Source organism: Homarus americanus, unplaced genomic scaffold (assembly GCF_018991925.1).
Source record: "Homarus americanus isolate GMGI-L3 unplaced genomic scaffold, GMGI_Hamer_2.0 scaffold36188, whole genome shotgun sequence".
NCBI classification, from domain to species: domain Eukaryota; kingdom Metazoa; phylum Arthropoda; class Malacostraca; order Decapoda; family Nephropidae; genus Homarus; species Homarus americanus.
This window is the reverse complement of record NW_024718183.1, coordinates 4,761,720-4,780,116: the sequence shown is the minus strand read 5'-3', so window position 1 is coordinate 4,780,116 and position 18,397 is coordinate 4,761,720. Positions and strand designations below refer to the sequence as shown.

General features: G+C 49.2%; 1 protein-coding gene across 1 annotated transcript in view; it reads right to left on the bottom strand.

Annotated features, from left to right (window-relative positions):
* LOC121859277 (glycine receptor subunit alpha-2-like) overlaps positions 1–10,954 on the bottom strand; it is a gene marked incomplete in the record, with an annotated part of 72,413 nt that extends 61,459 nt beyond the window's left edge. The window contains 1 exon segment of the mRNA XM_042356052.1: positions 10,136–10,954.
* Positions 10,955–18,397: the final 7,443 nt, after the last annotated feature.

The window sequence follows — 18,397 nt, the reverse complement described above, 5'->3', positions numbered from 1 at the left end:
GGTAGTGTGAGGGAGGTAGTGTGAGGGGAGGTAGTGTGAGGGAGGTGAAGAGGGGAGGTAGTGAGGAGGAATGGAGGGAGGTAGTGTGAGGGGGGTAGTGTGGAGGGGAGGTAGTGTGAGGGGGGTAGGGAGGGGGTAGGTGGGAGGGAGGTAGGTGTGAGGGGGAGTGTGAGGGAGAGTGTGAGGGAGGTAGTGTGAGGGAGAGAGGAGGGAGAGAGGTGAGGGAGAGAGGTGAGGGAGGTAGTGTGTGGAGGGAGGTAGTGTGAGGGAGGTAGTGTGAGGGAGGTAGGAGGGAGGTAGTGTGAGGGAGGTAGTGGAGGGGAGGTAGTGTGAGGGAGGTAGTGTGAGGGAGAGGTGTGAGGGGAGGTAGTGTGAGGGAGGTAATTGTGAGGGAGGTAGTGAGGGGGGGTGAAGGAGGGAGGTAGTGTGGGAGGGGGGCAGGAGGGGGGTAGTGAGGGAGGTAGTGTGGGAGGAGAGTGTGAGGGAGAGAGTGTGAGGGAGGTAGTGTGGAGGGAGAGAGTGTGAGGGAGAGAGGAGGGAGAGAGTGTGAGGGAGGTAGTAGGAGGGAGGTAGTGTGGGGAGGTAGTGGAGGGAGGGGGTAGTGGAGGGAGGGGTAGTGTGAGGGGAGGTGGAGTGTGAGGGAGGTAGTGTGAGGGAGGTGAGTGGTGAGGGAGGTAGTGTGGGAGGAGAGGTGAGGGGAGAGTGTGAGGGAGGTAGTGTGAGGGAGGTAGTGTGAGGGGAGGTAGTGTGAGGGGAGGTAGTGGAGGGAGGTAGTGTGAGGGAGGTAGTGGGAGGGAGGTAGTGTGAGGGAGGTAGTGGGAGGGAGGAGGTGGGGAGGGAGGTAGTGTGAGGGAGGTAGTGGGAGTGGAGGTAGTGTGGAGGGAGGTAGTGAGGGAGGGGTAGTGTGAGGGAGGTGAAGTGTGGAGGAGGTAGTGTGGAGGGAGGTAGTGTGAGGGAGGAGGTGTGAGGGAGGTAGTGTGAGGGAGGTGGAGGGGGATTGTGATGGGGTAGTGTGAGGAGGTAGTGGAGGGAGGTAGTGTGAGGGAGGTAGTATTAGGGAGGTAGTGTGAGGGGGGAGAGTGTGAGGGAGGTAGGTGAGGGAGGTAGTGTGAGGGAGGAGGTAGTGTGGAGGGGGGGGGGTAGTGTGAGGGAGGAAGTGTGAGGGAGGTAGTGTGAGGGGAGGTAGTGTGGAGGGGGGGTAGTGTGGAGGGGGGGTAGTGTGAGGGAGGTAGTGTGAGGGAGGTAGTGGAGGGAGGTAGGTAGAGGGGGGGTAGTGTGAGGGAGGTAGTGTGAGGGAGGGGTAGTGTGAGGGAGGTAGTGTGAGGGAGGTAGTGTGGGGGGTGTGTGGAGGGAGGGTGGGGAAAGAGCGGTCGTTGTAGTGTGAGGGAGGTAGTGGAGGGAGGTAGTGTGAGGGGGGTAGTGTGAGGGAGGCAGTGTGAGGGAGGCAGTGTGAGGGAGGTAGTGGAGGAAAGAGTGGTCGTGTAGTGTGAGGGAGTTGGTCGACAGCTACCGAGGGCATACATCGAGCGAAACGACCGCCAGGCGAAACTTCCGTAAGCTCGTCAAACTGCACAATGGAGATGGACGCCAGGCATTGTTATCGCTCGCACTGGCGCTGCTGCAGTAGTTCGTATCGAGAACGTTTTCAATGGCACTGTTGATGGGTGGACTGTGCTTGATGTATAATGACCCCACACACACACACACACACACACACATCCACACACACACATCTCTCTCTCTGCAGAAATTTTTATAGTAAACATCTTTGAAATCTGAATTAGGCTAAATTAGATTGGGGCTCTTAAGAATGGGGCCTACTATAATGGGGCCTACTATAACTGGGGCCTATTAAGACTGGGGCCTATTATAACTCTACTATAACTGGGGCCTACTATAACTGGGGCTTACTATAACTGGGGCCTACTATAACTGGGCGAGCATAGACTGGGGCCTACTATAACTGGGGCCTATTGAACTGGGGCCTACTATAACTGGGGCCTACTATAACTGGGGCCTATTGAACTGGGGCCTACTATAACTGGGGCCTACTAGTAACTGGGGCCTATTAAGACTGGGGCCTATTATAACTGGGGCCTACTATAACTGGGGCCTACTATAACTGGGGCCCATTAAGACTGGGGCCCATTATAACTGCCTACTATAACTGGGGCCTACTATAACTGGGGCCTATTAAGACTGGGGCCTATAACTGGGGCCTATTGAACTGGGGCCTACTATAACTGGGGCCTACTATAACTGGGGCCTACTATAACTGGGGCCTACTATAACTGGGGCCTACTATAACTGGGGCCTACTATAACTGGGGCCTACTATAACTAGGGCCTACTATAACTGGGGCCTACTATAACTGGGGCCTACTATAACTGGGGCCTACTATAACTAGGGCCTACTATAACTGGGGCCTACTATAACTGGGGCCTACTATAACTAGGGCCTACTATAACTGGGGCCTACTATAACTGGGGCCTACTATAACTGGGGCCTACTATAACTAGGGCCTACTATAACTGGGGCCTACTATAACTGGGGCCTATTAAGACTGGGGCCTACATTACCTTCACTTTCATGAGTAGTTTTTTCCCCAGGATTTACAACAAATTCAACACTAACACACTTCCACTTACCTGGAATCTGAAACTTTCTAATGATGCCTGAGGTAAGAAAATTCCTACTCTTGTACTTCTTAAACGAAACTACCAAAAGATATTACGTCAATTGTTATTATTTTTTCTTTCACATCTCAGGTATGAGAGGAATCTGAACTCAATTTGGGTTGAGTTGGGTTGGGTTGGGTTGGGTTGGCTTTGGTTGGGTTGGGTTGGGTTGGGTTGGGTTGGCATGGGTTAGGTTTGGTGGGTTGGGTTGGGTTGGGGTTGGGTTGGCTTGGCTTGGCTTGGGTTGGGTTGGGTTGGGTTGGCATGGGTTAGGTTGGCTTGGCTTGCTTGGCTTGGCTTGGCTTGGCTTGGCTTGGCTTCATGGGTTAGGTTGGGTTGGCTTGGCTTGGCTTGGCTTGGCTTGGCTTGGGTTGGGTTGGCATGGGTTGTTGGCTTGGCTTGGGTTGGGTTGGGTTGGGTTGGGTTGGCTGGGCTTGGCTTGGGTTGGTGGTGTGTCCTTAGTTGGTGAGTGGCCTTGGCTAACATAAAACGAAATGGCTGTCCTATTGTAAATATATATCAAACAAAATGGTTTCTTTGCATACCATCGACTCCGAATTCCTGGAAAGAATCTCTGAATTGCTGGAACGAGTCTTGAACTGCTGGAAGGAGATTCTGAATTACTGAACGAGTCTTTGAACTGCTGGAACGAGAGCCCTGAACTGCTGGAACGAGTCTTTGAGCTGTTGGAAGACTCTGAACTGCTGGAATGAGTCTTTGAACTGCTGGAAGGAGACTCTGAACTGCTGGAACGAGTCTTTGAACTGCTGGAAGGAGACTCTGAACTGCTGGAACGAGTCTTTGAACTGCTGGAAGGAGACTCTGAACTGCTGGAACGAGTCTTTGAACTGCTGGAAGGAGACTCTGAACTGCTGGAACGAGTCTCTGAACTGCTGGAACGAGTCTCTGAACTGCTGGAAGGAGACTCTGAACTGCTGGAACGAGTCTCTGAACTGCTGGAAGGAGACTCTGAACTGCTGGAACGAGTCTCTGAACTGCTGGAACGAATCTCTGAGCTGCTGGAACGAATCTCTGAGCTGCTGGAACGAGATTCTGAACTGCTGGAACGAGTCTCTGAACTGCTGGAACGAATCGAACTTCTGGAACGAATCTCTGAACTGCTGAAACGAATCTTTGAATTGCTGAACGAATCTCTGAACTGCTGGAAGGAGACTTGATTGCTACAACGAATCTCTGAACTGCTGGAACGAGTCTCTAAACTACTGGAACGAATTCCAAGCTTCTCATCTACCCAAGGAATGTCTCAGAAGCGTTCTCATTCAGGCTCGGTACAGCTTAGACTATCAGTGTACAGGAATTTCTTTTTCTCCAAACAAATTATACTGAGGGAGGAAGACTTACCAGCCGCGGGGCGTTGACTGAGGAGCCGTGTTGAAGAGGGAAGTCGACCTCTCCTGCCAGGGAGAGGTAACGGGAGGGTTCAAGTATTCACCTGCAGGAGGTCTGGCCCTGAGGGAGGGTGTAAGAGATTGCAGAGGAGAATTACCATAAGGGAGACGCTAAGACCAGTTCCCCAAGGCCTCACTACCTCCTGTTGGGGGAAGGTGGGGGGACGGGGAGGGGAAGAGGACACTAAGCTGTGAGCCATTAACCTGAGCACCTGAAGGAGGTAGTCAGCCGAGAGGGAAGACTCTTGTACATCTTTAAGGAAACATTGATACTGCCCACACCTTCACCCCAGGTTGGGAGGTGAGGTGAGGTGAGGTTAGTTAGGTCTGGCGCTTCTTTCATCTTTATCCTTCCTATGCCAGTGTGTTTATATATATATATATATATATATATATATATATATATATATATATATATATATATATATATATATATATATAATATATTTCATGTAGATCCACAATGAAGATGTCTTGAATAAAGAAAAGTTAAGGTGCCCGTTGTTTCCCTTTCCTGTGTGATTTTATCAAGATATATATATATATATATATATATATATATATATATATATATATATATATATATATATATATATATATATATATATATATATATATATATATATGAGTATCACTGTAGGTGCGATTTAGGTATATGCTGATAACCACAAGGAAAGAAGAAAACACATGTGTGTGTGTGTGTGTGTGTGTGTGTGTGTGTGGTGTGTGTGTGTGTACAAACAACAACAGAGAACACACACACAGGTCATAGTATCAGGCAGGTAAACACTAAGAAATCCAAAATGAAAAGCACTTTTTAATTATTCACGTCTTGAGGGAGACAGCAGCGTCGGGCCCTGCACTTCGGTTTGTATCTCCTCGGCTCTGCACTCCTCGATCTCTTTATAATTACGAAAGAACTTGGATAGTTCGTCTTTCTTAATGGTTACCTGAACATCAAGATCGTACAGGTATAACAATCGAACCTTGGCCTACGACGAGGTAGCTAGGACCATTACCACTCTCTGCATAAACCATTGTACTGATTGATACCATTGATTTAGCATCGATTATCCAGTACATCTTTAGAGCAGCATAGATCTGTCACGGGGCAGGTATAGATCTGTCACGGGGCAGGGGTATAGAGCAGACGGGCAGGATCTGTCACGAGCAGCGGTAAAGACCTGTCACGGGGCACGGGTATAAATCTATCACGGAGCACGATAGATCTGTCACAGGGCACGGGTGTAGATCTGTCACGGGGCAGGGGTATAGATCTGTCACGGGGCAGGGTATAGATCTGTCACGGGGCAGGGGTATAGATCTGTCACGGAGCACGGATATAGATCTGTCACAGGGCACGGGTGTAGATCTGTCACGGGGCAGGGGTATAGATCTGTCACGGGCAGGGTATAAATCTGTCACGGAGCACGGATATAGATCTGTCACAGGGCACGGGTATAGATCTGTCACGGGCAGGGGTATAGATCTGTCACGGGGCAGGGTATAGATCTGTCGGGCACGGGTATAGATCTGTCACGGGGCAGGGTATAGATCTGTCACAGGCACGGGTATAGATCTGTCACGGGCAGGGGTATAGATCTGTCACGAGGCATCACAACCACCACCATCACCAACCACCCCTGCCACCACCACCACCCTCAACCACCACCACCACCACACCACCCCTCAACCACCACCACCACCACCACCCTCAACCACAACATGTAAACAAAGCCTGTTTCCATCCTCCCTTACCCTGCCCCCTTACCCTCCTCCCTTCTCCTGCCTCATCTCCTTTACCCGTTTCACCCTCCCTACTCCCGTTCTCACTCCCTCCCCTACTCCTGCCCCCTCATTCTCCTACTCTGCTCCCCACTCTCCCCAGCCCCGCAGTCACTAAAAGTAGTTCAAAACACCACAAAAGTCCAGAGAAGAAAACTTACACAATTTACCTCGGGAGGTGGTGAGGGTGGGGGGGGAGGGGGGGGGCAGGAGAGAGGAGGGAGAGGAGGAGAGGAGAGGAGGGAGAGAGGAGAGGAGGGAGAGATGAGAGGAGAGAGGAGAGGAGAGAGGAGAGGGGAGAAGGGAGAGGATGGACAGGAGACGAGGAGAGGAGGGAGAGAGAGGAGGAGAGGAGGGAGAGGAGGGGAGAGGAGGAGAGATGAGAGGAGAGGAGGGAGAGATGAAAGGAAGGAGGGAGAGGAGGGGAGGAGAGGAGGGAGAGAGGAGACGAGGAGAGGAGGGAGAGAGGGAGAGGAGGAGGAGAGGAGGGAGAGAGAGAGGAGGAGGAGAGGAGGGAGAGAGCAGAGGAGGGAGAAGAAGAAGAGGGGAAAGATTAATGGTCAAGAGAGGAAGGATTGAAGAGGAGGGGAGGAAGAGGATGAAGAAGAGGGGGAGGAAGAGGATGAAGAAGAGGAAGAGAAAGAGGAGAGAGAGGGAGGGGGAAGGAGAAGAGGAAGAGAAGAGAGGGGAAGGGGAAGAAGAGGAAGAAGAAGAGGATGAAGAAAACAGAGAGGAAGAGGAGGGGAGGAGGAGGGGAGGAGGAGGGGGGGGTGACATGTCGCTACAACCTCTAGTTAATTGAATCATTAATAATAGTGTACACTGCTGCCTTTACACCCAGGCAGAGAAGCCTCCTATGATACCCCTCTTATTCTTCCTCTTCCTCCTCCTCCTCCTTTTTTTTTCCTCTCCTCTTCCCATCTCTCCTCCTCCTATTCCTCCTCCTCCCCTTCCCTCCTCCTCCTCCTCCCCACCTCCTCCTCCCCTCTCCCTCCCCACGCCTGGATGTAGTAGCGGGTAACACTATTGGATGAGTCTTATGGTAATAGGTAGGTAGAATAGGTAAGTGTAGGCCTATGGGTAAGTGTAGGCCTAAGGAGTAACTGTAGGCCTATGGGTAAGCGTAGGCCTAAGGAGTAAGTGGAGGCCTATGGGTAAGCGTAGGCCTAAGGGGTAAGTGGAGGTTTTGGGGTAGCTGCAGGCCTAAGGAGGTGGAGGCCTGGGTAAGCGTAGGCCCAAGGAGCAAGTGGAGGCCTAGTAAGTGTGTGTGTGTGTAGGCCTGCAGTGTAGGCCATGGGTAAGTGTAGACCCATGGGCAAGTGTAGGCCTAAGGAGTAAAGTGGAGGCCTATGGGTAAGTGTGAGGCCTAAGGAGTAAGTGAGGCCCATGGGAGGCAGGGCCTATGGGTAGTAGGCCTATGGGTAAGTGTAGACCCATGGGTAAGTGTAGGCCTAAGGAGGTGGAGGCCTATGGGTAAGTGTAGGGCCTATGGGAAGGTAGGGCCTAAGGGGGAAGTGTAGGCCTAAGGGGAAGTGGAGGCCTATGGGTAAGTGTAGACCTATGGGTAAAATGTAGGCCTAAGGCAAGTGGAGGCCTCAGGCAGCCTATGTGTAAGTGTAGGCCTAAAGGGTAAGTGTAGGCCTAAGGGGTAAGTGGAGGCCTATGGGTAAGTGTAGACCTATGGGTAAATGTAGGCCTAAGGGGTAAGTGGAGGCCTATGGGTAAGTGTAGGCCTAAGGGGTAAGTGGAGGCCCATGGGTAAGTGTACGCCTAGTGGTTAAGTGTAGGCCTAAAAACAATTCCCCTTAAAACCTCCAAAATTAATTTTTTTTGAGATAATTGATCATTTAAAGTTATTTTGGGGAGATAATTTCTGATTTTAAGTCATTTTAGGTAATTATAATCCTATTTTAAGGTTATTTTTAATTTTAAGTCATTTTAGGAGATTATTTCAGATTTTTTATTTGTTTTTGTTTTCAGTTACGACAAATAACGACCTTACGAGCCTCTGAGCAGCCGACCCACCAGCCATAGGGGCCCTTGAGACCATGGAGGGCGCTTATCATGGTCCGCTGGGAGGGTGTGTGTGCTGGGACCATGGAGAAGGGATTTTAGATACATGGGGAGGAGGTTTCTGGGCCATGGGGAGGGGTTTGGGCCATGGGGAGGGTTTGGGCCATGGGGAGGGTTTGGGCCATGGGGAGGGTTTGGGCCATGGGAGGGGTTTGGGCCATGGGAGGGGTTTGGGGCCATGGGGAGGGGTTTGGGCCATGGGGAGGGGTTTGGGGAGAGTAAGTTGGCTAGAAGTGTGGGGTGAATCGAGAGGGTGAAGTGTGTATGGGGGAGGATGGGAGGGTAGTGTGTGGGAGTGGGGGGAGTGTAGGGGATGAGTGTGTGGGAGAGGAGTGTGGGGAGGAGAAGTGTTGGGGAGAGAAGTGTTGGGGAGAGAAGGTTGGGGAGAGAAGTGTGTGTGGGGGAAGAGTGTGTGGGAGAGGAGGTTGGGGAGAGAAGTGTGGGAGAGGAGTGTGTGGGGAGAGAAGTGTGTGGTGGGGAGAGAAGTGTGGTGGGTGGGGAGAGAAGGTTGGGGAGAGAAGTGTGGGGGGAAGAGTGTGTGTGGGGGAGAGAAGTGTGGGGTAGAGAAGTGTTGGGGAGAGAAGTGTGTGTGGGGGAAGAGGTGTGGGAGAGAAGTGTGTGTGGGGTGGAGCAGTGGGGAGAGAAGTGTTGGGGAGAGAAGGTGTGGGGGAAGAGTGTGTGGGGAGAGAAGTGTTGGGGAGAGAAGGAGAGAAGTGTGTGGGGAGAGAAGTGTGTGGGGAGAGAAGTGTGGGGTAGAGAAGTAAGTTGGGGAGAGAAGAGTGTGTGGGGAGAGAAGTGTGGGGTAGAGAAGTGTTGGGGAGAGAAGTGTGTGTGGGGGAGAGAAGGTGTGGGGTAGAGAAGTGTTGGGGAGAGAAGTGTGTGGGGTGGTGAGAAGTGTTGGGGAGAGAAGTGTGTGGGGAGAGAGTGTGGGGAGAGAAGGTTAAAGAGTGTGTGTGGGAGAGAAGGTGGGTAGAGAAGTGTTGGGGAGAGAAGTGTGTGTGTGGGGGGAAGAGGTGGGGAGAGAAGTGTGTGTGTGGGGAAGAGTGTGTGTGGGGAGAGAAGTGTTGGGGAGAGAAGGTGTGTGGGGAGATAAGTGTTGGGGAGAGAAGTGTGTGTGTGGGGAGTGTTGGGGAGAGAAGTGTGTGGGGGAAGAGTGGGGAGAGAAGTGTGTGGGGGAGAAGTGTTGGGGAGAGAAGGTGGGGGGGAAGAGTGTGGGGGAGAAGGGGTTGGAGAGAAGTGTGTGGGGAGAAATGTTGGGGAGAGAAGTGTGTGTGGGGAAGAGGTGGGGAGAGAAGTGTGGGGAGAAATGTTGGGGAGAAGTGTGTGTGGGGGAAGAGTGTGTGGGGAAGAGTGTGTGGGGGACTTGTTCACCCGTATAAGACATGTTTAAAAGCTGTTAAAACACGTTAGAGACTCGTTATGACACGTTTATCAGCTGTTAGGGAAAACTGGGCGACAAAATCTTACCGGACAAAACTCTCCGGACAAAACTGACCGAAAAACGGATGTACAGGTAAACAGAATAGGTCACTAATTAAAGGTAACACGACCTATTTCTTAAGGGATAGGTTAGTAGAGGTAGGATGTGGATAAGGATAGCGGATAGGGAGAGAAAGTGACACAAGGACCATATTAGGATTCTGAGGCCAAGGATAGGATGGATTTATTGCCTATTCTCAAGATGGATAGGGTAATAGGATAAATTATAGATAGAACAATATGAACCTATAGGATTTTGAGGTGAAGGATAGATGTAGGATAGGGTACGATAGAAGGATAGAGTATGGATAGGATTCTCATGTGATAAAACTTAAGATTTTGAGGCAATATTCAGGATATTGGATAGATTCAACGGCGAGACCAAATACGTTTAGGATAGGGATAGGACCAACAGACAGCCTGACAGACAAATAGACAGACAGACTGACAGACAAATAGACAGACAGACTGACAGACAAATAGACAGAGAGGAATTTCTCATCTAAAAAATTATTGAAATTCAAGACTTACGAAATTTTACTCTCTCTCTCTCTCTCTCTCTCTCTCAATGGAGGCAGGATAGTTAGCTTATTGTTGTTGTTGTTTTAATTGGGTGCTTCAACTACCAGGGTTTATTAACACCTTTTATAAATGAAACACACGAATAAAAAAAATCTAAACATCAATTAATCACTGTGAGCGAGAACCTACCTGCCGGTGCACCTGAAGGAGACGTGAATGACGGGTGATTATTGACAGCCCCTTCGTCAGGTTATAGTTGAGGTGTTGGGCCCCTGATGCAGCTCTTCCTCCTCCTCCTACTACTGCTCCTGCTGATGTTGCCTCCAGGTGCGTCCTCTCACTGATGGCATTTCTAAATGTCATTCGGCCAACGTCTCATAGTCTGCTCTCCTCTTAAGTCGATTTCGTATCTTGTCTCCGAGCCACTATCAGCCTGAGAGTTTATTGTTATCTTTAAACGTTTCGATCTTATCTTTGTTATCTTTAAACGTTTCGATCTTGTCTTTGTTATCTTTAAACGTTTCGATCTTATCTTTGTTATCTTTAAACGTTTCGATCTTATCTTTGTTATCTTTAAACGTTTCGATCTTATCTTTGTGTCACTTAATGAATCTTTATGTTTTAGTATTAATAGTTATTTATAAAGTTTTTATTCTAAGTTTGAAATATTTTTAAAAGTATCTTCTCGTTTATACAGTCTGGGGTCTATGTCTTAACTCACATGATCAATTGAGTACATCGTAGGCGGAACACCATCGTCTCTCTCTCTCTCTCTCTCTCTCTCTCTCTCTCTCTCTCGCTTTACGTCCGTGTGTCCAGACTAACACCAAATTAAACCCCTCCTCCTTCACCTCTATTCACCACGAAGCATTAGGAGGTAATGATCCACCTGACTGAGTGTTCTTGTTACCTCCACTTATCCTTCCCACAACACCATCAACCATCATACTCCACAGTGATGGCTACAACTTCACTTCTCCTCTCCCTCCTAGGTTAGGTTAGGTTACGTTAGGTTGGTAGGGGTTAGGTTGGGTTGGGTTGGGTTGTTGGTTGGGTTAGGTTAGGTTGGGTTGGGTTGGGTTGGGTTGGGTTGGGTTGGGTTGGTGGGTTGGGTTGGGTTGGGTTGGGTTGGGTTGGGTGGGTTGTTAGGGTTGGGTTAGGTTAGGTCAATGTGATGTCTGTTACTGAAGATGGGAATTATGGAGTACGGTTCACATTAATTAAGCGGTCACGGTGTTCTGATACAGGTGTCTTAAGAAACGTATGTAAGACACGTCGATAGCTAACACCTGCTTTTGGACACGTGGAAGAAGGACACGTCGATGGATGACGCTTGCTTTACGACACGTGGTAGCAGGACAAGTCGATAGCTAACACCTGCTTTTGGACACGTGGAAGCAGGAAACGCTACTTAAAACACCTGCTTGATGACATGCCACTTAAAAAACACCTGCTTGAGGACATGCCACATAGACACCTGCTTTAGGACATGTGGAAGCCTGAGGACACGCGGCGGCAGCGAGGGGCGCGTGGTAGTGTGAGGAGGCAGGACGGGGCCACTGTGTGTTGACGCTACCGCAGTCGACGCCACACTGAGGCAGGCAGGCCAGTTGAGTGCTGACCCGATAAGAGATACTGCTGCCCACCTACCACCACCTACCACCCACTACCTACCACCACCTAGCGCCACCTACCACCCACCACTACCTACCACCCACCACCTACCACCACTACCACCACCACCACCTACCCACCTACCCACTACCTACTACCCACCACCACCACCTCCTACCACTAGAGAACCTACACCACTAACGCTTGGAATGTGAGAGAGAGAGAGAGAGAGAGAGAGAGAGAGATGCTGGCACCAAATAATGAAAACAGTCTTGTAGTTTGGGTCATAATGTAAAGTAATATACATGAAGGTCAGGGTCGTGTGTCTTAAACCCCACCTGTACCAAGTTCCAGTCGAGTCTTTACGTCGTAGTGGTTGTTGTGGGTTCGTGGTGGCTGTTTTTGGTGGTTTGGTTGTTGTTTCGGTGTTCAGGTCGTTGTTTCGGTGTTTAGGTCAGTGTTTTGTGTTTTGGTCGTTGTTTTCGATGTTTAGGGCGTTGTTTTCGATGTTTAGGTCGTCATTTTAGGCGTTTTGATCGTTGTTTTCGATGTTTAGACCGTTGTTTTCGATGTTTAGGTCGTTGTTTTCGATGTTTAGGTCGTTATTTTAGGTGTTTTGGTCGTTGTTTTCGGTAATTTGGTTGTTTTTGTTAAGACTGCAGTTGTTACGGAGTCAGTACATCAATTTAACCCTTTAAAGACGATGGTTTAACCCTTTGAGGACGATGGTTTAACCCTTTGAGGACGATGGCTTAACCTTGAGACGATGGTTTAACCCTTTGAGACGATGGCTTAACCCTTTGAGACGATGGTTTAACCCTTTGAGGACGATGGCTTAACCCTTGAGACGATGGTTTAACCCTTTGAGGACGATGGTTAACCCTTTGAGGACGATGGTTTAACACTTTGAGGACGATGGTTTAACCCTTTGAGGACGATGGCTTAACCCTTTGAGGACGATGGCTTAACCCTTTGAGGACGATGGTTTAACCCTTTGAGACGATGGCAACACTTTGAGGACGATGGTTTAACCCTTTGAGGACGATGGCTTAACCCTTGAGGACGATGGCTTAACCCTTTGAGGACGATGGTTTAACCCTTGAGACGATGGGCTTAACCCTTTGAGGACGATGGTTTAACCCTTGAGGACGATGGCTTAACCCTTTGAGGACGATGGTTTAACCCTTTGAGACGATGGCTTAACACTTTGAGGACGATGGTTTAACCCTTTGAGGACGATGGTTTAACCCTATGAGACGATGGCTTAACCCTTTGAGGACGATGGTTTAACCCTTTGAGGACGATGGTTTAACCCTCTTGAAAGAGAGCGTAACCTTTAGGTCTATGAATTAAACCTGACTTGGTAAAACAACTAGACCGACACTTAAACACTTCTGTGTGTGTGTGTGTGTGTGTGTGTGTGTGTGTGTGTGTGTGTGTGAACCGCTGAACTTTAACATGCACAAAAGTTCAGACGTGTTGAAATATACAATACATATATATATATATATATATATATATATATATATATATATATATATATATATATATATATATATATATATATATATATATATATATATATATATATAAACACTCAAGGCAGCCTTGTTTATACAGTAGGTCATTAAACTTGCCCCGTGCCCTAAATGATTACCTTGCCCGTGCCCAAATGATTACCTTCCGCCCGTGCCAAAATGATTACCTTGCCCGTGCCATAAATGATTACCTTGCCCCGTGCCATAAATGATTACCTTGCCCCGTGCCCTAAATGATTACCTTGCCCCGTGCCCAAATGATTTTGCCCGTGCCATAATGATTACCTTGCCCCGTGCCATAAATGATTACCTGCCCCGTGCCATAAATGATTACCTTGCCCCGTGCCTAAATGATTACCTTGCCCCGTGCCATAAATGATTACCTTGCCCCGTGCCATAAATGATTACCTGCCCCGTGCCATAAATGATTACTTGCCCCGTGCCATAAATGATTACCTTGCCCCGTGCCTAAATGATTACCTTGCCCCGTGCCCTAAATGATTACCTTGCCCCGCCATAAATGATTACCTGGCCCGTGCCATAAATGATTACCTTGCCCCGTGCCATAAATGATTACCTTGCCCTGTGCCCTAAATGATTACCTTGCCCCGTGCCCTAAATGATACCTTGCCCGTGCCCTAAATGATTACCTTGCCCTGTGCCCCAATAACTGTCTTCTCCCTGGGCTACAACACTAAACCCACCACTGATTACCAGGTAAATGAGACAGGTGAGACAGAAGAGACAGGTGAAACAGGAGAGACAGGTGAGATAAATGAGACAAGTGAGATAAATGAGACAGGTGAGACAGGTGGGGTAAATGAGACAGGTGAGACAGGAGAGACAGGTGAGATAAATGAGACAAGCAGGTGTGTAATTCATGTACCAAAATCCTCCTAATTCACTGTTAATCACTAGCACACACACTTACGCCAATGGGTGAGTGATCAGTTACGGACGAATTCACTGTACCTCACTGCTGTAGAGGTCTTCCTGTAGCAGGGCAGTGACTACAGTGACCTACAGCAGGCGTAGCAGCAGTAGGAGCAGTGAGATGAGAGACGAAGTTGTAAGGTCACCTGAGTGAAGTCGATACGAGCAGGTGTGGCTACTGCTAAGAAGGGGAGGGAGGGAGGGAGGGAGGGAGGGAGGGAGGGAGGGAGGAGGGAGGGAGGGAGGGAGGGAGGAGGGAGGGAGAGGGGGGAGGTGAGGGAGGGAGGAGGGAGGGAGGAGGGAGGGAGGGAGGGAGGGAGGGAAGGAGAGGGAGGGAGGAGGGAGGAGACGACAGGTAGGTCAAGTTGTTTGGTGTGTCACTGAACTTAGTGACTCCTGCAGGCCCTGTGAGTGACATGACCTTGACCTTTGACCTTAAGCTGTGACCTCGACATATCACCTTCAGCTGTCATCCAAAAAGTTAGGTTAGGTTAGATTACGTTACGTTAGGTTACGTTAGGTTACGTTAGGTTACGTTAGGTTACGTTAGGTTACGTTAGGTTAAGGACGAAGAAGAGATTACGATGACTCAAAACAGCAACACCCTATGGCCTAGGCTGTCACAAAGACGGACGAACAGACAGAAAAATCGACGGAAAAACGGACAGAGGGACAGAACACCCTCTCTCACCTTAACACACAAATGACCACAACATAACGAGGACTCTCCCCACGAGGCTGTACACACAACACGGCAGCTCATCACCTCAAACAGCGGCGATAAACAACACAGAGACGGAATGAGTTGAATTATACATATATCTCCAGCATAGTGAGGGGGGCAGGTAACTGTGTGTGTGTGTGTGTGTGTGTGTGTGTGTGTGTGTGTGTGTGTGTGTGTGTGTGGTGTGTGTGTGTGTGTGTGTGTGTGTGGTACAAATGCACTACAGGAGGATCTAAATAAACTGCAGGGGTGGTCAGAAAAATGGCAAATGAAATTCAACACCAGCAAGCGCAGCGTACTTATTGGAAGAACAAATACTGACAATGACAGCCTTAACAACATCAACCTAGAGAAGTCGACTTGTCAAAGAGACCTAGGTACCTGTTAGCCCTGACCTACGGCCTAGAAAACAGTGCGTTAATGTTCGAAATAAGGCAAACAGAGTATTGGGTTTTATATCTAGAAGTGTAAGTAACAAGAGTGCAGAGGTCTTATTGCAACTATATCTTGCGCTAGTCAGGCCGCGCCTCGATTATGCGGTTCAGTTCTGGTGCCTTATTATAGAATGGATATAAATTCACTAGAGTCGGTGCAGCGAAGAATGACGAAAATGATTCCGGGACTTAGAAACCGTCCATATCAGGATAGGTTAAAGAAACCTTGCATTCCCTAGAAAGACGAAGAGTGCGGGGAGATATGATAGAAGTATTTAAGTGGGTGAAAGGAATCAATAAAGGGATATAGATAAAGTTCTTATAATATCCAGGATAGGACTCGTAGCAACGGTTTAAGTTGGATAAGTTTAGGTTTAGGAGGGAGATAGGAAGAACTGGATCACCAATAGGGTGGTGGACGAGTGGAACAAGCAACAACTTTGTAGTAAGTGCGGGAACTCTGGAAAGTTTCAAAAGGAGGCAGGATAGATTCATGGATGATAGAGAGTGGTAGTAACTCTCGACAGGAGCTGCCATGCACAGGTCAACCGGCCTATTGCAGACTCCTTATTTTCTTATGCTCTTGTGTGTGTGTGTGTGTGTGTGTGTGTGCAGGAACTTACTCACAGGAGAGGTCAAATGAGGTCCTGTGATGGTATATGAGTAACTCAGCTGTCGTTATTAATGAGTATCTTGTCTCTTATTGCACCTGTGTGAGTTAATGAGGCCGGGGTTATGATCTGTTAGTAGGAGGTAATTAACGCCCTCATCCGCCCTCAACCCTGTCCTTACCTAACCCCAACCATCTACCACACCTCCCGGACCACACCTCCCACGGACCTCACCTCCCGTACACCTCCCACGGACCACACCTCCCACGTACCACCTCCCACGCCACCTCTAACGTATCACACCTCCCACGGACCACACCTCCCACGGACCAAACCTCCCACGGACCGCACCTGCCACGGACCTGCTGCCAACCAGTGATCACCACATTTCACAGAGGAGCCAAGATCACCGCAGAAATGTGTTAAGACAATCCTCCTAATATTATTATTATGTATGGCTGTGGGGAGGGAGGGAGGAGGGAGGGAGGGAGGGAGGGAGAGGGGAGGAGGAGGAGGGGGGAGGGGGAGGGAGGGAGAGAGGTGAGGGGAAGGGGGGGAGGGAGAGTGGGGGGAGGGAGGGAGGAGGAGAGTGGGGGAAGGGGGAGGAGGGAGGAGGGAGGAGTGGGGAAGGGAGGAGGGAGGGAGAGTGGGGGAGGAAGGAGAGGGAGAGAGTGGGGAGGGGGGGGGGAAGGGGAGGGAGGGAGGAGAGCAGTTGGTGAGAGAGAGTTGGAAGAGTGAGGGAGGGAAAATGATGGGAGAGTGGGAGAGAGGGAGGTGAGAGGTGAGTGAGAGGAGGTGAGGAGAGAGGAGAGAGGGTGAGGGGGAGAGAGGTGCAAAAACAGGTTAAGGGGAGAGGGACGTGGCACTATGGCACTGAGTTGAAGAACCAGGGAGATGTGGCACTTGACACGACCTTGTTGGTGTGTGTGTGTGTGTGTGTGTGTGTGTGTGTGTGTGTGTGTGTGTGCGTGAGTGTGTGTGTGTGCGTGTGCGTGTGTGTGTACTACAACTTCCACCAACATACACCAAGGCACCATCAGTTGACTTTCAAATGTAAATGCGTCGACTGGAGACTCAAGGGAAGGGGGGCTAAGGGGGGGGTAGGAGGGGGTAAGGGAGGGTGGGAGGGTGTGGGGGTGAGGGATAATGGCCAGAAAAAAGGGGTTAAAATTGACGAAAATGGGGCAAATTACCGGGTGTGTCTCTGGGGGCGGAGGAGACGCACCGCCCACCCGCCCGCCCACTATCAAAGTCGGAAATCCACACTCAGTAACTTCTAGTAACTTCTTCCGCTATGTGTGTGTGTGTGTGTGTGTGTGTGTGTGTGTGTGTCAGTCGGAAACAAAACACTCTAACATCTCGTCATCATTCTCTCTCTTTCTCTTCTCTCTCTCTCTCTCTCTCTCTCTCTCTCTCAAATCAGAACCGAACACAATGGTTTGTTTAGGTTAGGTTAGACACAGAGAGAGAGAGAGAGAGAGAGAGAGAACGATTAATTGAAAGATAACCGATTCATTCATATATCAATAAATGGGTAGATAAATTGACTGAGAAAAAAGAGAGAGAGATGTGAAGTGAAACAGAAAAACAGAGTTAGAAGATAGTGAGATAGAGATAGGTAGGAGATAGAGATAGTGGGTTGTGAGGAGGCAGGAGAGGAGGGAGGGGGGGGAGTCCATGGGGTGTCCACTCAGCAAGAAGACACTGACACACACTAATGGTCTCTCTCTCTCTCTCTCTCTCTCTCTCTCTCTCTCTCTCTCTCTCTCTCTATACCAAAACACACTAATGGTCTCTCTCTCTCTCTCATGGGCAGTTTCATTTAGACTTCAAACAAGATTACAGGAGACACAAGTACTATCTGAGTCGTGAGAGAAGTGAGAGGATAGTAGTGAGAGGGATAGTAGTGAGAGGGGAGAAAAGAGTAGTAAGAGATTTTTCGACTAATTGTGGAAGAGCAAGTTATACATACATACATATGCTTCTTATTTTTTTCTTAACGAATTCAAGTTGATGGTCATGCATATATACATACATACATACATACATACATACATACATACATTCATACATACATACATACATACATACATACATACATACTGAGCTGAGGACCATCTACAACGCCTTTATTCTCCCCAAACTAACGTATGCGTCACCAGCCTGGTCGTCTTCTCAACTCCACCCAACAACGTCAGCTAGAAGGTACAGAAAAGGGCCTGCAGAATCATGCTCGGCACAGAATATCCGGCTACACCAACGCTCTCTCCACCCAAATGCCATCCCTCAGTGACCTCCACCACCAAGCACTGGAAAGGTTTGGCAGTGGACTACTGCACCACCCTCGTCATCGCCACCTCCTGCCACCTGCAGCCCCCCACCCACCTCGTGCAGTCCGCCACTACAACAAATTCAGCCCATAGAGCCCGCACCGATAGATATAAGAACAGCACCATCCATCTATTGTTAAAATAATAAACAACTCCTGATTTATACTGTACAGCCCTGTAAATGTATTCAACGCATATTATATCATTATGTCTAAATCAAATGTAAGTCTGTATATTTTCAGCCACCGGCTGCAACTTTATTAATAA